Genomic DNA, 15946 nt, shown 5'->3' with positions numbered 1-15946 from the left:
CTCTGCAAGTAAAACTAAATAGAAAGATTGTGTTCAGGCCAAATGCATGCCACTGGAAGAATGGCCATCGCCCAACCTTTATGAACCCATGCTGTACTGTTATGTACATATTCAAGAAACGGGTTTTATATCATAAATATTTATTATTTCTTCATCACCTCCCACACATAAGTGAAATGGAGCAGAATTTTCTGTTTTTGCAAAAAGCATTTCACCTGAACTTTACCTGGATTTTGTCAATTGTCTCTTTTCACCTGCCCCAGTTCATTTGGGGTTCCATTTCACCTATAGATCTTACTTAGGTCTTCCAAAATACTTTGGCCAATCCTGAGGAAATGAAACCTGAAGCACCACATATGCTACTCTCTCTGTCTCACTTTGGTTCAGGTATTTGCCCATATCCTTTTGTTGACAGCCAGAGGCATCTTGTGCATGCTTTAATGTGCTATTTACCATTCACTGAGCTTACAATAATTTGTGCCTGTCATTTTTGTCCCAGGAATTTCAGAAACATGGGTCAATTCATGCAGACACAGCTGGCATGCAGAAAGCACCCCAGGGCTTAGACATGAGAGAATCGATTACTATATTGCAGGGGATTTGAATTACAGAAAAGATGGTATTGCACTCCCTTGTTACTGAGAACTTGTGATTCTGAATGTTTTGGGATGGACTTTGACACCATGATGTAGGAGTACTATGGTACTCACAGTGGTCAGATGGCTTGTTATGATGAGACCCTACGAATAGTCTCAGGGTTGAAACATCAGCAGAAATCTCTCAGTCATAGTCCCGAATAAGGAATATCTGTAATATAACAACAGGCTTGTTATAAATGGGGTTTCTGGTTGACTGGGGTATACACCTAAGTCAAGTAGATCCCATCATTCTGGTCAGGGAAAGTCAGATACACACTAAAGATAACCTGTGATCACCTTCTGGTAGCGTTGCTCAGAGCAGGCAGGCTTATCCTAAGAGGCAATGTGTAAAGGATTTGTGCACCAGACTAACACAACAATTCAAAGAAAACACCACAAAAATCCACATATGTTTTATAAAAAGAGGGAATTTTTATATGAGGAGAATAAGGCCAAAATGACAAAAATCTGAGTAATATATTCCAAGTGAATTGCTTCTTAAATACAATAAAGCAGTGCTTTTAAAGGAGACAACCATTGGTAAAACAAGTGATGGTTGCTCTGGAAGTAGGTGCACTTCTGGGGTTTGGAAAAAGTATGCGATTTTGGTGACAATTATTGGGAGCTCTGTAGATGAAAGAAAAAGTGCATGTTCCCCCTCAACTGCACGCACACAGAAAGGTTTGGACTGCTAATGTCTGATGTAGTGTGCCTTGAGTAAATCCCTGTGGCCCTCGATTGCTGGTCTGGGGTCAGCCGGTCACAGGGGGTGCTGCCCAAACCATGGGGACCGCTCGGGTCCACTAGCTGAGAGATACCCTGTCCTGTGGGATAAAACTGTGGGTTGTGGGCATACTGCTACCAGGACTGCAGTGGTCAGATCTCCAGGAATTCAGTTAGCGTTTTTGAGCGACATGCAAGGCTGAAGTATGGTGCTATATGAGACTGCAATACTCACATGCTGGGCTTTAGAGTTGGCCTCCGTTGTGGATCGCAGGCTTATGGATACAAGGGCATGCTCTGGCCTCTTAGGCTGGGGCAGGCAGTCATCGCTGAGTCCACTGACATCCCACAGCGTGCTTACTCAAGGAAAAGGGCCATGTTGGGTAAGCCTCAAAGGGCGGCGCTGAACCTTAAATGGCTGTTTGGCTGATTGGGCCCACCAGAGGGTTCTCGTAGTGCGGCCGTATATTGCAAACAAAGGAGTGGACTGAGTATTGGGTCCTCTCAGTGTGGGGAGGATTACAGTTCAATGAGCCATTGGATACTTTAGTCCTGGGAGGAAAGTATTTTCTTGCACAAGTCAAGTCAAGTCAAGTCAAGTCAAGTGATTTATATAGCGCGCTACATACCCAGAGGGTCTCAAGGCGCTTGAGGAAGGGAGGGGAATTACTTGTCGAATATCCAGGTTTTAAGTTGCTTTCTGAATGTAAGGTGGTTCTGAGTGAGGCGAAGGTGAGTGGGAAGTGAGTTCCAGGTTTTAGCTGCCAGGTAGGAGAAGGATCTGCCTCCCATGGTGGTTTTGTTGATGCGAGGTACAGTTGCAAGGGCTTGGTTGGAGGATCGTAGGAGGCGGGAGGGGGTGTAGAAGGAAAGACGTGAGTTGAGGCATTCGGGTCCAAGTTCGTAGAGTGCTTTGTGTGCGTGGGTTAGGAGGCGGAAAGTAATCCTCTTGTTAACGGGGAGCCAGTGGAGGTTTTTCAGGTGTCCAGAGATGTGGTCTTTACGCGGGATGTCTAGTATGAGTCTGGCTGAGGCGTTCTGGATGCGTTGGAGTTTTTTTTTGAGTTTTGCAGTGGTACCGGCGTATAGGGTGTTTCCGTAGTCCAGGCGGCTCGTGACCAGTGCATGGGTGACCGTTTTTCTGGTTTCGGTGGGGATCCAGCGAAATGTTTTTTTGAGCATGCGAAGAATATTGAAGCAAGAAGATGAGACGGCGTTGACTTGTCTGTTCATAGAGAGTGAGGAGTCCAGGATGACACCTAAGTTCCGTGCGTGGTCCGTCGGGACGGGTGCTTTTCCGAGGGCCTCTGGCCACCAAGAGTCGTCCCAGGCGGAGGGGGAGGTACCAAGGATGAGGACTTCAGTTTTGTCGGAGTTCAGTTTTAGACGGCTGTACTTCATCCACTCGGCTACTTCTTTCATTCCTTCATGTAGGTTGGTTTTGGCGGTGTTAGGGTCTTTGGTGAGTGATAATATTAGTTGAGTGTCATCAGCGTAGGAGATGATGTTGAGGTTATGTTGGCGAGCGATGGCCGCGAGGGGGCTCATGTATACGTTGAAGAGGGTGGGACTGAGTGAGGATGCTTGTGGCACGCCGCAGATGACTTCAGTGGCCTCTGACTTGAATGGTGGGAGGCGGACTCTCTGGGTTCTTCCAGTGAGGAAAGAGGTGATCCACTCCAGTGCTTTTCCTTGGATTCCGATGTTTCTGAGGCGTTGTATTAAGGTGCTATGACAAACTGTGTCAAAGGCTGCGGAGAGGACGAGGAGGATGAGGGCGACCGTGTCTCCGTTGTCTAGCAGAGTTCGAATGTCGTCAGTTGCTGCGATGAGTGCGGTCTCAGTGCTGTGTTTGGCTCGGAAGCCGGACTGTGAGGAGTCGAGGGATTTGTTGGTTTCGAGGAAGGCGGCGAGCTGGTTGTTGACAGTTTTCTCAATGACTTTGGCCGGGAATAGAAGAAGCGAGATGGGGCGGTAGTTTTTGAATTCGGTGGGGTCAGCCGTGGGTTTTTTCAGAAGGGCGCTGAGTTCGGCGTGTTTCCAGCTTTCCGGGAAGGTTGCGGAGTTGAGGGAGCAGTTGATGACGTCTCGGAGGTGCGGTGCTATGATGGAGTCTGCTTTGTTAAAGATGTGGTGAGGGCAAGGGTCTGTGGGGGATCCTGAGTGGATGGAGTTCATTAGGCGGATGGTGTCCTCAGTGGAGATTGGGTTCCAGTCATGGAGGATGTTCAAGGGGGGTGGGGGTCCTGCAGAAGGTTGGGTGGGTTGGTCTACGGGCCGGTTGTCGAAGCTGTTGTGGATGTCAGCAATCTTGTTGTAGAAGAACGAAGCTAGGGAGTCGCAGAGGGCTTGAGAGGGGGTGATGTCGTTGGAGTTGGCTGAGGGGTTAGTAAATTCCTTGACGATGTTGAATAGTTCCTTGCTGTTGTGGGCGTTGCTATCTAGTCGGTCCTTGAAAGCGGCTTTCTTGGCATTCCTGATCAGTTGGTGGTGTATACGGGTGGCGTTTTTGAAGGCGTCCTTGGTGCTGTTGTTAGGGTCTTTTTTCCAGGCCTTCTCAAGGGAGCGACAGAGTTTCTTAGATTACTTAAGATCATCGTTGAACCAGGAGGCCTTCTTGCTGCCTAGTTTGGTTTGACGTTTTTTCAGAGGTGCTAGGATGTCGGCGCTGTTGGATAGCCATTGGGTGAGGTTAATGGCTGGTTGGTCGGGGTTTGAGGAGTGGGCAATGGGGTTTTGAAGAAGCGATGAGGCGATATGGTCGATGGTGATTTTGTTCCAGTTTCTTCGCAGAGTAGGTTGAGGATGGTTGTTGGTTGTGGTCTTGTTGTAGGTAAAGTGAACGCAGCTGTGGTCCGTCCAAAGGAGAGCAGTGGTGTGGCTGAAGGAGACATGTTTGCTGGAGGTGAAGATGGGGTCGAGTGTGTGACCTGCGACGTGGGTGGGGGTAGTGACAAGTTGGTTAAGTCCGAGGTTGGCGAGATTGTCCAGAAGGGTGGTGGCGTTGCGGTCGTTGTTCTTTTCAAGGTGAAAGTTGAGGTCTCCCAAAAGAATGTAATCCTCGGAGGGGAGGGCGTGTGGGGTGATGAAGTCCGTGATGTCCTCACTGAATTGTGCACGGGGTCCTGGTGGCCTGTAGAGGAGGGTGCCTCTGAGTGTGGTCTTGGGGTCGATGTGGATCTGGAAGTGAAGGTGTTCAGTATTGACGAGATTGATGTCTGAGCTGGTTGAGATGCGGATGGATTTCTTATGGACGATAGCGATGCCTCCTCCTGTTTGGTCGGTACGGTCCTTACGGATGATCTTATAGCCTTCCGGGATGGCAATGGTGATGTCAGGGGCTGATGTGGAGTTCATCCATGTTTCTGTTAGGAAGGCGACGTCTGGGGAGATGGTGTCTAGTAGGTTCCAGAGGTCGATGGCGTGCCTGTGGACTGAGCGGGTATTGAGCAAGATGCATTTTAGGTGGTTGGAGTCAGATATCTGTTTTGTGTTCGTGGATGAGGAGTTGTTCTTGGTGAAGTCGAACTTGCAGGAGTAGCATGTGAAGGGTCCATGGGTGTGTCCAGGAGCGGCTTGGGCGCAGTTGGGGAGTCGGCCGGGGTTAAGGGCTAGGAGGGTGGAGGCGTTGTATGTAATGCGGGAGGGCTGGGCATTGCACGGACCAGGGGGTCTGGCGCTGGGCGCGGTCCAGGCGCGGACGGGCGTAGACGGGCTTACCTTTGGCGCACCTTCAGCGCGACCGTAGCACGTGGACGCTGCGCGTGGGCGCATCTGTCATTAAAAGCACTTTGAGGGGGAGGGGCGTGGGAGGGGCAGCAGGGAGGCGGGAGCGGGGCGAGGAGGAAGGGCTCAGGGAGACAACAACAAACAAAATGGAGGCAGTGAAAAGTCGAGTGAGGCTGGGGCACTGATATAATGTTCACAAGCGCTTTTAAACAGGCAGCGTTATTGTGAACAGATAGAGCGCAGCTCCGTTTCCGTCGCGCTGTTTAAATGGCATAAACTATGCTGCGATGCAGAATACCAGAAACGCTGTAGCCTTATTAAGTGGCACAACCTAAGCAGACTGAAAATTCACCAGAAGCGCTAATACAAATGCACAACCAGAAGCGCTAATACAAATGCACAATTAAATTACAGACACACAGATGGTCGGAGGTCAATGGAAGAGTAACGATACCACCAGGAGCCAGGGAGCGTGGGAACAAGGACCCACTGGGCAGAGACTCAAGTATGAGCCACAGATTACTCGTTCATGGTTGTGGAAAGGTTCTTGCTGAAATAGAGTAATCAGAGTGAGTATAAGGTCCTTGATGTCCATGAGACCTCAGGGTGAACATGGGGCAACCCAACAGGACCTTGGAGTTACTCTGGGTTCAATCCTTAGGTCCTTTCTGCAGGGCAGAGGTCAGCTGGCATCAGGGCAGCTAAGCAAAACAGAGCAGCAGTTCCTATGAATAGTCAGGAACAACAAAGTGGCAATCCTTCCAGTGCAGCAGCCTTCGCTCCAGACGAGATTCTTTCAGGTGCACTAGTATACTGATTTGATAGGGCCAGAGACCTTATATTATACCCAACAGTGCCTTTGATGTGGGGGGTGACTTTAAAGAACCTTCTGAAGTGCCCAATGGTCCCTTTCAGACCATCCCTGCCTCCAGACTAACAGTACGGGGTAAATAAGCCTTCTGTGTGAGAGTAGGACACAGCCCATTCAGATGTAAGTGTGAGCTACCTCTCCCCCTCTCAGCCCAGGAAGGCTATCAGTATGTAGATGAATACATATGTATCTACTGTCACACACAGCCTTCCTGTGTCATGGCTGTCTAGAGAGTATGAAAAAGAGTGCAGCCTTCACCCCGATCAAATGTGTATTGGAGACAAGCTGAAAGGCACACAGAGCAAAGTAAAGGGCAGAGAATTGTCCACTTTCTAATATTGGCATTATAAAAATGTTAGTGTTAAATCCAATTTTACCATTAAAGAGGATTTAGCATTACTATTCCAAACATACCAAACATGATAAAGCTACTTCTTCCTGATCAAGAGTTACCACTTAAAAGTATATAAGGGAATTCCCCATGCTGGCCGATGGAAGGAGTGGGCCTCACAGCAGTGAAAAAATGAATTTAGCTGTTTGTCACCGCCAGGACATATGAAACTTAAAAGTACATGCCCTGCCTTTTAATTACACAGCACCCTGCCCTTAGGGTCCCTTAGTATAACAAAGAACAACGGTTCCTGTGGTGTGATATTTGTATAAATAATTCAAATATTTGCTTAATAGCAATTTAGCGTAACACCGAAAGGTTGAAAGGAGATGTCGAAAAGAGGTGCAAGGACAAGTTTCAATCAGTCTCAGTAATGTTTATATTTCAAAACATACGTTGTTTAATTGTACAATCGATATATAGTTTGTCACATAATCATGTGAAAAGCACAACAAAAAACTGTACGGGTGCACAGTGTCCCAAGTGTATACATATGAAACCCAAAAAAATAATTACAACAGCACACAAATAAACATAAACATAGCGGTTTCTTATAGGATGACCAATTAAGGAAAATGACCCAAGTATTGATAAATGATTCTAACTAGTGACCATATCTAGTCATAGGCACTGGTTGTAGGTTCAATTCCTTATAGCGTCGACGGCGTTTCAACCCTTGAGAATATGGGTCTCATCAGGACAGGACATATGGGGACATCTACAATTAAAACGGAGTGAGAATTAAGTGTTGGAAGTGACAATTCGTAATCTAATCGATGTATATTTAAGGGATCAATGTACCTGTATAGAGACTTGTTATCACCCATGCGTGATGAAAAAGATAAAATTGACTTACAGGTAGCCCAGCCGGGTACTGTTGTCATATATGGGACAAAAATTAGGGATTAGCGTCCAAGAAACAAGAATTTACATATTGTGTGAGTTATTTGGGAAAAAACACACAGTACTCACCACTGTAGTGGTCAGCGACTCAGAGTGATGAATTACGCTCTCCAGAGAGTTTGTTATGTCTACAGGACAATGCCTGAGAATATTGCGCTGGCACCTAATAGTGCTTGGATTCGCAGCGACGTAATACGTCAATATCATCATGCAGGACGATGCCTGGTGAAGAAAACGGACATCTTGTAAGTGACACGATGTACCCGAAAAGGAGAGGTACGGTTGAAGGGCAATCACGGGAAAGTTATCCTACCTGAAAGGATCTTCTCACGCTCAATGGCGTCTCCGTGAGTCAGTAGTGCGGAGGCTGTCTGCACTTCCGGGTATTGACGCTTACAGACCTGACGGGGAGAGTTACGAAAACTCGATCCACCGCAGGGTCTGTTAATGGAATGTCGAGTTTTGATAGAGGTATATGTGGGCAAACCCGACATTAATGTGACATCTCGTAAACATAGCAGAAAATAGCTGTGAGGCATATTTTTGCTGTGGAATTAGCATATAAAGACAATGTTAAGGCTACTGCCTCCATGCGTGCAGACTATTTACATCGCTTTATATTCGATCGTCTACACACATTAATTTTAAACATGTAGCAATTTACAAGTAATGATATGCAATACAGGGTAACTTCTTACTGCTAATGTACAATGTGCAATAATGTACATAAACACAAGTAAGGAGGAACAACTTATGTGTATATGAGAACCAGTACGAAAAAGACACATGGCTACAGTGAAAAAGAAAATCTGAATGATCTAAACAGAGAGACAAAGGATAATGGTATATTCACAGGGAATCAGGGATGTAAACAATTTAGTTTCTAATACTGGATACATATCCTCTCCATTCATCCGCTGAATTCAAACCATGATTAATGGAGTCAATTCTTTCAATCCAGTGACACTCCCTGCGCTGTAAGATTTGTGCGATATCACCTCCTCTGTCTGGCATAGTTATGGTATCAATCACTTGCCATTTGATTTGATCTGCAGTGTGATTATGATCTTTAAAATGTGTTACTAGTGGTGCTGTCAGAACTAGTTTCCTAATACGGTTTCGATGTTGGCCTACCCTTGCTTTGATTGGCTGTTGTGTCTGTCCAACATAGGGAAGGCCGCAGGGACACCATATACAATACACAACGTTGCGTGTGTTACAATTTGAGAATGTTCCCAATGTGTGTGTTATATCCCCATGTTGAAACGTAGTGGTTTTGGACGTAAAGGGACATACTACACAGCTACCACATGGGTAGTGTCCAACCACTGGTGGTAGACGCCATGCTGTCTCCAATGTGGCTGATGCTGCTTTTATTTTTTCACTAGAGGATGGCGTCAGCATGGCGTCTATCACCAGTGGTTGGACACTACCCATGTGGTAGCTGTGTAGTATGTCCCTTTACGTCCAAAACCACTACGTTCCAACATGGGGATATAACACACACATTGGGAGCATTCTCAAATTGTAACACACGCAACGTTGTGTATTGTATATGGTGTCCCTGCGGCCTTCCCTATGTTGGACAGACACAACAGCCAATCAAAGCAAGGGTAGGCCAACATCGAAGCCGTATTAGGAAACTAGTTCTGACAGAACAACTAGTAACAAATTTTAAAGATCATAATCACACTGCAGATCAAATCAAATGGCAAGTGATTGATACCATAACTATGCCAGACAGAGGAGGTGATATCGCACAAATCTTACAGCGCAGGGAGTGTCACTGGATTGAAAGAATTGACTCCATTAATCATGGTTTGAATTCAGCGGATGAATGGAGAGGATATGTATCCAGTATTAGAAACTAAATTGTTTACATCCCTGATTCCCTGTGAATATACCATTATCCTTTGTCTCTCTGTTTAGATCATTCAGATTTTCTTTTTCACTGTAGCCATGTGTCTTTTTCGTACTGGTTCTCATATACACATAAGTTGTTCCTCCTTACTTGTGTTTATGTACATTATTGCACATTGTACATTAGCAGTAAGAAGTTACCCTGTATTGCATATCATTACTTGTAAATTGCTACATGTTTAAAATTAATGTGTGTAGACGATCGAATATAAAGCGATGTAAATAGTCTGCACGCATGGAGGCAGTAGCCTTAACATTGTCTTTATATGCTAATTCCACAGCAAAAATATGCCTCACAGCTATTTTCTGCTATGTTTACGAGATGTCACATTAATGTCGGGTTTGCCCACATACACCCCTATCAAAACTCGACATTCCATTAACAGACCCTGCGGTGGATCGAGTTTTCGTAACTCTCCCCGTCAGGTCTGTAAGCGTCAATACCCGGAAGTGCAGACAGCCTCCGCACTACTGACTCACGGAGACGCCATTGAGCGTGAGAAGATCCTTTCAGGTAGGATAACTTTCCCGTGATTGCCCTTCAACCGTACCTCTACTTTTCGGGTACATCGTGTCACTTACAAGATGTCCGTTTTCTTCACCAGGCATCGTCCTGCATGATAATATTGACGTATTACGTCGCTGCGAATCCAAGCACTATTAGGTGCCAGCGCAATATTCTCAGGCATTGTCCTGTAGACATAACAAACTCTCTGGAGAGCGTAATTCATCACTCTGAGTCGCTGACCACTACAGTGGTGAGTACTGTGTGTTTTTTCCCAAATAACTCACACAATATGTAAATTCTTGTTTCTTGGACGCTAATCCCTAATTTTTGTCCCACATATGACAACAGTACCCGGCTGGGCTACCTGTAAGTCAATTTTATCTTTTTCATCACGCATGGGTGATAACAAGTCTCTATACAGGTACATTGATCCCTTAAATATACATCGATTAGATTACGAATTTGTCACTTCCAACACTTAATTCTCACTCCGTTTTAATTGTAGATGTCCCCATATGTCCTGTCCTGATGAGACCCATATTCTCAAGGGTTGAAACGCTGTTGATGCAATAAGGAATTGAACCTACAACCAGTGCCTATGACTAGATATGGTCACTAGTTAGAATCATTTATCAATACTTGGGTCATTTTCCTTAATTGGTCATCCTATAAGAAACCGCTATGTTTATGTTTATTTGTGTGTTGTTGTAATTATTTTTTTTTGGTTTCATATGTATACACTTGGGACACTGTGCACCCGTACAGTTTTTTGTTGTGCTTTTCACATGATTATGTGACAAACTATATATCGATTGTACAATTAAACAACGTATGTTTTGAAATATAAACATTACCACCAGCTGATGATACTCAGCTGGTGGTAGGCCTCTCCCAGTCGGCGTACGATCCCGACCGGCTGCACACGTGTCTTGAAAAGATCTACACGTGGATGTGCAGCTCAGCCCTAAAGTTAAATGGCTCCAAAACGGAACTGATGCTGCTGGGGAACTCCTCTCCATCTTTGCCCCCCAGCAGCTGGCCAGACTGTTTGGGACCGATGCCCCTCCCCAAGCAGGAGATCAAGAGCTTGGGGGTATGGCTGGAGCAGGACCTATCATTTAAAACCCATGCCAAAAAGACTGCTGGCGTGTGCTTTGGCCTGCTCCGTTCAGCCCAGAAGATTCTGCCCTTGCTCCCAGTGGCCACTCGAAGGCTTCTCATCCAGGGACTTATCATCTCGCGGCTGGATTTCAGCAATGCGCTTTTCCTGGGCGCACCCGAATCTACCCTGAACAGACTGCAGCAAGTGCAGAACGCGGCTGCCAGGCTTTTGACGGGTCTCCCTAGGCGGCAATCTGCCCGCCCAGCGTTGAGGGCACTGCACTGGCTCCCTGTGAAGGACCGGGTGAAATTCAAGTCACTCTGCATCGCCCACAAAGTCCTGCACGGGGTGGGTCCACCTATTCTTGAGGAGATGGTCCAGCCCTATAAGGCCTCTCGTTCCCTCCGCTCTGACCACCAACATCTCCTTCAGGTTGGCAGGGTGAAAAAGGCAAGAACTGGGGGCAGAAGGTTTTCAATAAATGTGGCCTCCTTGTGGAACTCACTGCCCCTACAACTGCGCTCCGAAGCCAGTCTCTTCAGGTTTCGTAAACTTTTAAAAACTTTTTTGTTCTCTGTTTAATCCTTGCATTTTTGTAGCTGTGTTATGTTCTGATAAGCGCGGGGAGGCCTATTGGTAACCAGGCGCTATACAAAACTCGGAATAATAATAATAATAATAATAATAACTGAGACTGATTGAAACTTGTCCTTGCACCTCTTTTCGACATCTCCTTTCAACCTTTCGGTGTTCCGCTAAATTGCTATTAAGCAAATATTTGAATTATTTATACAAATATCACACCACAGGAACCGTTGTTCTTTGTTATAATATGATGCCCTGGTTCCGATGTGAGTAGGGTTTTCCTTGTTCTTCCTTGAGACTTAGGGTCCCTTAGGGCCTAACGTTGGGGTGATTTAGGTGTAATAAAAAAAGGAGTTTAAGGCTTGGCAAGTGGTTTGCAATGACAGGCCTGAGACAGATTTGAAAGGCTTCTGGGGTTGGTGGCACAACCACTGCTGCAGGCCCACTAGTAGCATTTAGATTACAGGTCCTGGGTATATGCTATACCACTTTACATGGAACTTATGAGCAAACTAAATATGTCAATCAGATATATTCAAATGTCACCATTTTTTAGGGGAGAAGCGCATGCACTTTAGCACTGGTTAGCAGTGGTGAAGGGCCCAGAGCCCTACAGCCAACAAAAAGATATAGCAAAAAGTGGGAAGCAAAAGGTAAAAAGTTGGGGGGATACCACCCGAAGGATGAGAGTTCTGACAAGGCTTCCATACAAATTACCCATAAACAAATTAAGGGGACTGGAGCGGTGCTGCAGAGCATGGGATAACCCTCCTCTGACACAGAACTTTACACAAACTATAGAACCCAACTTGATTACATCAATATAAGAACCCCCTTATTAACGTACAGAGAAAACAATCCTATTGCTTTACAAACTCTCACCCACCAGGGATACCCCTTGGTATTATGCTTCTTTAAAGTGCCCCCATGAATTTCATAGGCTGTAGCATGCCCGTTCCACAACGGAACTGGAAACAACTCTATGGTAAAGCATTCCACCAAGGGGTACCCCAGTGTGTGAGAGTTCTTTAAAACAATAAGATTATTGTCTCTTTAGGTCAACAGGAGGGTTCTTACATTGATCCAATCAAGTTGGGATCTATAGTGTGTGTAAAGTTCTGTACAAATTGTTCACAAACAAGGGATTATCAACTGTAGTTTGGTTTCGTTCATGTATGTCACTTTTGCACAGTTGTTTTTTCACACTCTACGTCGTCTGTTCCATTGTCACTAACATTGCTTATGTTCTGTGCCTGTATAGAAAAGTTGTGTACAAAAGAATATATTTGCTTAGAGTGGAAATGAGAATGGCCCTGTTGTATTGTTTACAAAAATATTGCTTTCTTCTTCATTAAGAGCAGTGTACAAATTTGTAAATAAGTTAGTTGACCATCAATTTGGGCACACAGTCACTTCTCTAAGTATGTCCTACGGGACAATTGTTTCACAAGAAGTGTTTACTCAGGATCTGGTGGGCAGATTGGGTTTGCTTTTGTGTTCAAAATATAGAAAGAGGCCACTAAATTTTCTTTAACAGAACATGAGCATGGACTTAAAGGCTGATAAATGTGTTCGTATTGTGCGTATGATGCTCTCAATAAATCCGCCTATTATTGAGCCCTTTTAAGACCAAACTTATAAAGCCCCTTAATACTAGCCCTTGGTTTTCCTCCAAATTCCACAATGAAATAACAAGTGCACAGCACCTTGACAATAGGTACTACTTCAGAAAAAAACGTTTTAAATGTAAAGTGGTAATGTTATTTTAGTGAATTACAAAATGAAACACTTTAAGCACTGGACAAAATAAATACACCGGACATTGGAATGAATTTTTGTTCAGCCATAAGGGAAAGAAAACGAGTGAAACGTTTATATAAACCCTGATGTATTAGGAAACAACAGTCATGTCAAAAATCGGAATCGGTTTTGGGATAAAGACAATGAAAGTCTCAGTAGAGATGTTTCTATATCTGCAAAAACCTAGATGAAAAGGTGCTATGGAGGCTAATACTAAAATGAAAAAAAACATATTTAAAGTAATGAATGCAGAACATGGGGATCAGGCCGCATAGACTCCAAAAACGTTTTGGAGGGGAGCCAATATGAATACACAAGTAACTCTAGGGGAAAAGAACAGGGGAGAGAGGTGTATGAAAGAAGGATGCTGCTTTCATGCCGTTCACAATGAATCGCAGTGTCATTTTTAGGTTGAGCCTAGAGGCGGTGTGCATGTTGCTGCTCTGCGCGACTTGTTGTGGTGGAGTAGCGAATAGAAGCCCCGCCCACTCTCCACCCATGTTTTGCCATTGGCTTTCATCATTGTTCGTCCTAAATGCTGGCTTCTGATTGGTAAATAGGCTTGTTAGTCCCTCCTTAGTACCACCTCCTCTTTATTTGTCACCTCCCAAGGCGACTGGCCCCTTTACTTCAGTTGTTATGTGGTGCCTATTATTTAGACCGTGAGCACTATTTTCTTTATTCAGTTTATCTTACTGAAGGCACAAAGAGCTTTGGTGCCTTATTTACCCATCCCTCCCATTGTCGTACCTTGTTTACCTGAGTTGTCCGTTTCTTCACCCTCCCCGTCACGCCTTCCCCGTCCCAGTCCGTGCCTTCTCCATCCCGCCACCGAACATCCAATGTTGCAAAGGAACTAGGCAGGTACTGCAGAATCAGACAGAATAAAAACCACTAGACCCATAACCTCCCAAGGTCAAGAGGTCACTGCTCCAGGGCCTCAACATGTAAGGTGGAGCACTAAGAGGATGGTTTCATGTGGCCTTAAATTACCAAAATGTGGCTAGTCGTTGGCAAGAGGAAAGGGAGATAGGATCAGCCCTAGAGTAGGATATAACAGACATGCATGCAGGACGCAGATCACAGGAACAGAGTCAAATTAAGCTGTCACTTGCAGTCCAATGTTAAAAAAAATAATTGCAATGAGTCCTGCGTGCCTGATCAAAAGCACATTCTAAAAACATATATGCTTTTGGCTTTTTCAGTATGGTGGTGAAAAAAATCCTGCAACAAACATTTGGTACTCTGCTACTTGAAAAAAAGATAAACGTTATTTTACCTTACCGTTGTGTAGATTTTAGTCTTTAGGACGGCGGGTAGTCATGCCCAACAATTCTAGCCCTGCTTGTAAGGCCAATAGAAAACACAACCGTTTAAGACACCCCTGTAAGCTCTGCAAGCACTTGTACCTTCTTGATCAGACTGCCTGTGTTGCTTTTGCATCCCTTTCAGCCTTGCCCCCTGTTTTTTTCACGACCCGATATTGCTTTGGCAGTAACTTGTTGAATCACCGGTCGACCTATACCTTCCCCCGTGTTGCTTCAGCCCTCCGCCCGGTTAAAAAAAATCATTTGCACATTTTATTTTTGCCTTAGTTATTGATGCAACTTAGATCTGTAACTAAATAAAAGAACAGTCTCATTTTGGAGGTGAATGCAAGTGTGGTTCCACAGCAACAAAATGATGCGTTTAAAAAAAGAAATTCAACACACTGAACCACATTGCGGGTGTTGTGAACCTGGGCTAAAATCCATTGGCAAAGCCAGTACCTCACAAAGGCGAGACCAATTGCCTTTGCCAATGCTTGTTTAGTTTGGAAAGAAATTTCCAACTCGTAAACTTCCTTTTGTTTATTGTGGCTTACTGTTTTGCAATTGTAAAGTCTGCAATTTTGTCAATCCAGGCATGAGACCGCAAAACACTTTAGTACATTTCTCCTCAAGGCTACTTTTGTAAATTACCTAACTGTCAGCCCAGCCTAGAGTTTTTCAATTAGTTGTTTCCAGTTGTCATTTAAAAATATAAAGCTACCTTCTAGCCCTGTTATTTTATTGTCTTCTTTAATATCAGAACATTGCTGCATTCGCAACCAAAGAAATGATGTTAACTCATCATAATAATGATACACTGTCCTCTGTTGAACTGCTTGGATTTAGGTCTAAAACTTAGAATATCTGATTGGCATTTTTGCTGTCTCTGGCCAGACTTTGGCTAAAATGCTCTGTTCTGTGAAACCTACTGATCCAGTGCGGGCTACATTATTACATTTCATGTTTATGGTTTTAGATTATTTTGATCCAGATTAAATTTTGTTTCCAGTATTATATTTTTCTTGGTTGTTTGAAAACACCTGATTTCGATGGCGGGCGGAATTCCTTTTGCCCGACACCGACTCGGTCCTGGGACAGACTGACACCATGTCAGCGGTCGTGATTGCCTTATTAGGATACAACAGAACACTGTTCGGTTGCATTCCTATATTTCTCTATGGAACCATGCATTATGGTCATAAACTGGCCATAATGCAAGCTCCGATAGTGAAATGGGAGTTGCTGCTCACCCTGCACCCTGTGGAAGGTTGCTCAAGGTGCCTGTCACAAGTCGCAGGCATCCGTTCGGACGTCATGCACCAAAGGGGGCCCTGCTGTGGGACCCCAAACACAATTTCTGACATGGTTTCCATGTCAGACAGGCCGGCATGGAACCCATATCGGAAACGTGCATTGTAATCTCCAGGGCGGAAAGGCCCACACGTGAGATTACTAGCCAGTTTCCG

The sequence above is a fragment of the Lissotriton vulgaris genome, chromosome 1_1 (genome assembly GCF_964263255.1).
Source record: "Lissotriton vulgaris chromosome 1_1, aLisVul1.2, whole genome shotgun sequence".
NCBI lineage: Eukaryota > Metazoa > Chordata > Amphibia > Caudata > Salamandridae > Lissotriton > Lissotriton vulgaris.
Note: the sequence above shows the minus strand (reverse complement) of the source record.